The sequence below is a fragment of the Heterodontus francisci genome, unplaced genomic scaffold, assembly GCF_036365525.1.
Source record: "Heterodontus francisci isolate sHetFra1 unplaced genomic scaffold, sHetFra1.hap1 HAP1_SCAFFOLD_776, whole genome shotgun sequence".
NCBI lineage: Eukaryota > Metazoa > Chordata > Chondrichthyes > Heterodontiformes > Heterodontidae > Heterodontus > Heterodontus francisci.
Window position 1 is genome coordinate 225,001 of NW_027142102.1, and position 7,500 is coordinate 232,500.

The following is a 7,500-nucleotide window of genomic DNA, read 5'->3' on the forward strand; positions in this document are numbered from 1 at the left end:
CTTTGTCTGTTTTCACAGCCAGTCTACCGGCCTAGACCCAACTGTGCGATATTTCAGAGCCGGCAACAGAGCATGGAAAGTCCGCCAGATTTACCCTTAAATGCTCATAAATGACTTCCAGGCACTCTTCGGAAGGTCTTTTATTTCAAAAGAAGGTCCTTCCTTGAGGGAGCACTTCTTCGGCCACTTTGCAAGTGCAACCGCTGCCAGCAAAAGTTCTGAAAATCGAGTTCCCGAAAATCTCCGGGTACCCCGCCAACCCCCAGCCACCCGAATCGCAAGTGTCAATTCGGCGGGTTGCCTGCCGGTAGTCCTTCCGAAAATGAGGCGCCAAATCGCCGCAACGGCCATTTTTCATTTCGGCATCGGGACTTCCGACGGCAACTGATTAACTAGCCCGGGGACTAGAGCGGCAGCAAATGCAACGTGCCCTCTTGGCGGGAGCAACTTGACCGCCCCCGTGGGGAAAGGTCAACTCGGGGCCCGGGAAAGTCGCCGAGTCCGACCCCATACACTTCCATGAGTTGGGGGTTTTGGCCTTCCCGGCCCAAGGCTCGCCTTATTTCGGCCTGCACTTTCGGAAAAGGGTGCATTCCTTTTGGTTAATGATTTCACCAGCCCGGGTCTTAGCCTCTGCCCCGACGGCTAAGTCTTTTGGTTAATGATTTCCTGCGGCTGGGACTACCCTTTCCCCCGCCCTGCAGGCACCCGGGTCGGGAGGCCGTCGGGGGCACTTTCCGGGGCAAATCCGGACCCTTACGCAAGGGAGAGTGCGCCCCCCGCCTCGGCCGGGGGTCAGGCTGCCGCCTATTAAGCCCGACAGAAAACCCGAAAAATGGACGAAAATGGGAAAAAATCCCCATCCGAAAAAGGCTTAAAAGTCGGTTGGGCGGCAGCTAGGGTCGGTCTCTGCAGACCTGGAGGCTCGGGTGGACTCTTGGAATAAACGTCCAAGTCCCGACTTGCCACCTCCTACTACTGTGCAGATACCCCGCCAACCCCCAGCCACCCGAATGACAAGCGTCCGATCAGCGGGACGAATTTGACAACTCTGGCCGGACCTCTGGAACTCCATCCCGGGTAACCGGGGCAAATTTTTCCGCTTGATCGCCCTTCCACTGGTTAACCATTTGCCCTTTCGGACTTAGTCTCTGGACATTATTCGACGGATTTTCTGGTTAACCATTTGCCCTTTCGGACTTAGTCTCTGGGCATTATTTTCGACTTTTTGGTTAATGATTTCATACTTTTTACTTACTTTTGCCCTTTTTGGTTAATGATTACTCTGCTTACTGGTTAACCATTTGCCCTTTCGGACTTAGTCTCTGGACATTATTTTCGAGTTTTTGGTTAATGATTTCACACTTTTAACATATTTTTGCGCTTTTTGGTTAATGATTACTCTGCTTACTGGTTAACCATTTGCCCTTTCGGACTTAGTCTCTGGACATTATTTTCGACTTTTTGGTTAATGATTTCACACTTTTTACTTACTTTTGCGATTTTTGGTTAATGATTTCACACTTTTAACATATTTTTGCGCTTTTTGGTTAATGATTACTCTGCTTACTGGTTAACCATTTGCCCTTTCGGACTTAGTCTCTGGAGATTATTTTCGACTTTTTGGTTAATGATTTCACACTTTTAACTTAATTTTGTGCTTTTTGGTTAATGATTTCACACTTTTTACTTACTTTTGCGATTTTTGGTTAATGATTACTCTGCTTACTGGTTAACCATTTGCCCTTTCGGACTTAGTCTCTGGACATTATTTTCGAGTTTTTGGTTAATGATTTCACACTTTTAACATATTTTTGCGCTTTTTGGTTAATGATTACTCTGCTTACTGGTTAACCATTTGCCCTTTCGGACTTAGTCTCTGGAGATTATTTTCGACTTTTTGGTTAATGATTTCACACTTTTTACTTACTTTTGCGCTTTTTGGTTACTGATTTCACACTTTTTACATATTTTTGCGCTTTTTGGTTAATGATTACTCTGCTTACTGGTTAATTATTTGCCCTTTCGGACTTAGTCTCTGCACATTATTTTCGAGTTTTTGGTTAATGATTTCACACTTTTAACATATTTTTGCGCTTTTTGGTTAATGATTACTCTGCTTACTGGTTAACCATTTGCCCTTTCGGACTTAGTCTCTGGAGATTATTTTCGAGTTTTTGGTTAATGATTTCACACTTTTTACTTACTTTTGCGCTTTTTGGTTACTGATTTCACACTTTTTACATATTTTTGCGCTTTTTGGTTAATGATTACTCTGCTTACTGGTTAATTATTTGCCCTTTCGGACTTAGTCTCTGCACATTATTTTCGAGTTTTTGGTTAATGATTTCACACTTTTAACATATTTTTGCGCTTTTTGGTTAATGATTACTCTGCTTACTGGTTAACCATTTGCCCTTTCGGACTTAGTCTCTGGAGATTATTTTCGACTTTTTGGTTAATGATTTCACACTTTTAACTTAATTTTGTGCTTTTTGGTTAATGATTTCACACTTTTTACTTACTTTTGCGATTTTTGGTTAATGATTACTCTGCTTACTGGTTAACCATTTGCCCTTTCGAACTTAGTCTCTGGACATTATTTTCGAGTTTTTGGTTAATGATTTCACACTTTTAACATATTTTTGCGCTTTTTGGTTAATGATTACTCTGCTTACTGGTTAATTATTTGCCCTTTCGGACTTAGTCTCTGCACATTATTTTCGAGTTTTTGGTTAATGATTTCACACTTTTAACATATTTTTGCGCTTTTTGGTTACTGATTTCATACTTTTTACTTACTTTTGCGCCTTTTGGTTAATGATTACTCTGCTTACTGGTTAACCATTTGCCCTTTCGGACTTAGTCTCTGGACATTATTTTCGAGTTTTTGGTTAATGATTTCACACTTTTTACTTACTTTTGCGATTTTTGGTTAATGATTACTCTGCTTACTGGTTAACCATTTGCCCTTTCGGACTTAGTCTCTGGACATTATTTTCGGGTTTTTGGTTAATGATTTCACACTTTTTACTTACTTTTGCGATTTTTGGTTAATGATTACTCTGCTTACTGGTTAACCATTTGCCCTTTCGGACTTAGTCTCTGGACATTGTTTTCGACATTTTGGTTAATGATTTCACACTTTTAACTTAATTTTGTGCTTTTTGGTTAATGATTTCATACTTTTTACTTACTTTTGCGATTTTTGGTTAATGATTTCATACTTTTTACTTACTTTTGCGATTTTTGGTTAATGATTTCATACTTTTTACTTACTTTTGCCCTTTTTGGTTAATGATTTCATACTTTTTACTTACTTTTGCGATTTTTGGTTCATGATTACTCTGCTTACTGGTTAACCATTTGCCCTTTCGGACTTGGTCTCTGGACATTATTTTCGACTTTTTGGTTAATGATTTCACACTTTTAACTTAATTTTGTGCTTTTTGGTTAATGATTTCATACTTTTTACTTACTTTTGCCCTTTTTGGTTAATGATTACTCTGCTTACTGGTTAACCATTTGCCCTTTCGGACTTAGTCTCTGCACATTATTTTCGAGTTTTTGGTTAATGATTTCACACTTTTAACATATTTTTGCGATTTTTGGTTAATGATTACTCTGCTTACTGGTTAACCATTTGCCCTTTCGGACTTAGTCTCTGGAGATTATTTTCGACTTTTTGGTTAATGATTTCACACTTTTAACTTAATTTTGTGCTTTTTGGTTAATGATTTCACACTTTTTACTTACTTTTGCGATTTTTGGTTAATGATTACTCTGCTTACTGGTTAACCATTTGCCCTTTCGAACTTAGTCTCTGGACATTATTTTCGAGTTTTTGGTTAATGATTTCACACTTTTAACATATTTTTGCGCTTTTTGGTTAATGATTACTCTGCTTACTGGTTAATTATTTGCCCTTTCGGACTTAGTCTCTGCACATTATTTTCGAGTTTTTGGTTAATGATTTCACACTTTTAACATATTTTTGCGCTTTTTGGTTACTGATTTCATACTTTTTACTTACTTTTGCGCCTTTTGGTTAATGATTACTCTGCTTACTGGTTAACCATTTGCCCTTTCGGACTTAGTCTCTGGACATTATTTTCGAGTTTTTGGTTAATGATTTCACACTTTTTACTTACTTTTGCGATTTTTGGTTAATGATTACTCTGCTTACTGGTTAACCATTTGCCCTTTCGGACTTAGTCTCTGGACATTATTTTCGGGTTTTTGGTTAATGATTTCACACTTTTTACTTACTTTTGCGATTTTTGGTTAATGATTACTCTGCTTACTGGTTAACCATTTGCCCTTTCGGACTTAGTCTCTGGACATTGTTTTCGACATTTTGGTTAATGATTTCACACTTTTAACTTAATTTTGTGCTTTTTGGTTAATGATTTCATACTTTTTACTTACTTTTGCGATTTTTGGTTAATGATTTCATACTTTTTACTTACTTTTGCGATTTTTGGTTAATGATTTCATACTTTTTACTTACTTTTGCCCTTTTTGGTTAATGATTTCATACTTTTTACTTACTTTTGCGATTTTTGGTTCATGATTACTCTGCTTACTGGTTAACCATTTGCCCTTTCGGACTTGGTCTCTGGACATTATTTTCGACTTTTTGGTTAATGATTTCACACTTTTAACTTAATTTTGTGCTTTTTGGTTAATGATTTCATACTTTTTACTTACTTTTGCCCTTTTTGGTTAATGATTACTCTGCTTACTGGTTAACCATTTGCCCTTTCGGACTTAGTCTCTGCACATTATTTTCGAGTTTTTGGTTAATGATTTCACACTTTTAACATATTTTTGCGATTTTTGGTTAATGATTACTCTGCTTACTGGTTAACCATTTGCCCTTTCGGACTTAGTCTCTGGAGATTATTTTCGACTTTTTGGTTAATGATTTCACACTTTTAACATATTTTTGCGCTTTTTGGTTACTGATTTCATACTTTTTACTTACTTTTGCGCCTTTTGGTTAATGATTACTCTGCTTACTGGTTAACCATTTGCCCTTTCGGACTTAGTCTCTGGAGATTATTTTCGAGTTTTTGGTTAATGATTTCACACTTTTTACTTACTTTTGCGATTTTTGGTTAATGATTACTCTGCTTACTGGTTAACCATTTGCCCTTTCGGACTTAGTCTCTGGAGATTATTTTCGAGTTTTTGGTTAATGATTTCACACTTTTTACTTACTTTTGCGATTTTTGGTTAATGATTACTCTGCTTACTGGTTAACCATTTGCCCTTTCGGACTTAGTCTCTGCACATTATTTTCGAGTTTTTGGTTAATGATTTCACACTTTTAACATATTTTTGCGCTTTTTGGTTAATGATTACTCTGCTTACTGGTTAACCATTTGCCCTTTTGGACTTAGTCTCTGGACATTATTTTCGAGTTTTTGGTTAATGATTTCACACTTTTTACTTACTTTTGCGATTTTTGGTTAATGATTTCACACTTTTTACTTACTTTTGCGATTTTTGGTTAATGATTACTCTGCTTACTGGTTAACCATTTGCCCTTTCGGACTTAGTCTCTGGAGATTATTTTCGAGTTTTTGGTTAATGATTTCACACTTTTTACTTACTTTTGCGATTTTTGGTTAATGATTTCACACTTTTTACTTACTTTTGCGATTTTTGGTTAATGATGACTCTGCTTACTGGTTAACCATTTGCCCTTTCGGACTTAGTCTCTGCACATTATTTTCGAGTTTTTGGTTAATGATTTCACACTTTTTACTTACTTTTGCGATTTTTGGTTAATGATTTCATACTTTTTACTTACTTTTGCGATTTTTGGTTAATGATTACTCTGCTTACTGGTTAACCATTTGCCCTTTCGGACTTGGTCTCTGGACATTATTTTCGAGTTTTTGGTTAATGATTTCACACTTTTAACATAATTTTGCGCTTTTTGGTTAATGATTACTCTGCTTGCTTGTTACTGATTTCCCCTTTCGGACTTGATCTCTGGCCGTTCTTTTCGACCTTTTTGGATAAGGTTTCCACACTCTGAAATTATTTTGGGCTCACTGATTAGGCGAGATCAAGGGGGCATGCCTGGGCACTTTGGGCTCAGTTTGGGAAGGCGGCGTCCGTGTGCTCCTCCGCCCTTCCCGCACTTGCGGCTAGGTTTGCCAAACTGCGCTGACCCGCAGCCCTGCCTTTTTGCCCACGGCACGGAACGACTCAAGTCTGGCTCCGTTCCAGGCCGTTGCCTCCGGCTGCCCGCCGTCCGGCCGGCCTGGGACGTACCCCGGCTGACGGCGCCGGAGGCCCTCTAGCAGCCACCGGTGCCGCGGGCCAATGGGTCCGGGCGTTCCGGAGCTATCGGTGGGGAAGTGCTCTCCCCTTTTCCTGACGCCGTTCGCCCGAGCAGAGGTGCAGCCTGACGGGACTGCTGTCGCCTTCCGCGGCGCACCGGCCCCTTTCACCTGCCGTCGACCGCGCGGAGCTCGGACCTCCCTCCCCGAAGTTATGGCCCCGGCGCCGGAGGGTGCCCGGGGCCGGGCATTCAGCGGGGTGAGTCTTCACCTTCCCGGTCAGCCTGCGGGGTCGGTGCGCCGGCACTCGACGCCGGAGGGTCCCCTCTTTCCGTAGAGCCCCGCCCGGTGCCGATCGGCCGGCGGATTGCGGAGCGAACCGCGCCTGACCGACGGGCCTCGGAAACCCGTTGCAGTCGACGGGGGGGAACCGGACAGCGGGACGAGGTGCCGATTCCACCCGCAGATTCGATCCCGAAATCCCGCGGGATTCGGCGGTCCGACCCGACAGATTCAAACGTCGCCCGGGCGGCCCCCAGCGGTCGGGCCGGCCTGGTTCCGCCACCGCCCGATGCCCCTCGCCCCCGGCTACCGCCGGCCGCGCAGACCGAGCGAATGCGGCCGGACGTCCGGCGGCAATCGGCCGGAAAGCGGTATGGCCATTTCCTACTGTCCCTCGGACGGGCAGAGGGGCGGCGCCGGGGCACTCGCGGACCAGGCCGCGCCCCTCCGAGCCCTACCGCCTGCCGTCGACCGCGCGGGGATCGGACCTCCCTCCCCGAAGTTATGGCCCCGGAGCCGGAGGGTACCCGGGGCCGGGCATTCAGCGGGGTGAGTCTTCACCTTCCCGGTCAGCCTGCGGGGTCGGTGCGCCGGCACTCGACGCGGGAGGGTCCCCTCTTTCCGTAGAGCCCCGCCCGGTGCCGATCGGCCGGCGGATTGCGGAGCGAACCGCGCCTGACCGACGGGCCTCGGAAACCCGTTGCAGTCGACCGGGGGGAACCGGACAGCGGGACGAGGTGCCGATTCCACCCGCAGATTCGATCCCGAAATCCCGCGGGATTCGGCGGTCCGACCCGACAGATTCAAACGTCGCCCGGGCGGCCCCCAGCGGTCGGGCCGGCCTGGTTCCGCCACCGCCCGATGCCCCTCGCCCCCGGCTACCGCCGGCCGCGCAGACCGAGCGAATGCGGCCGGACGTCCG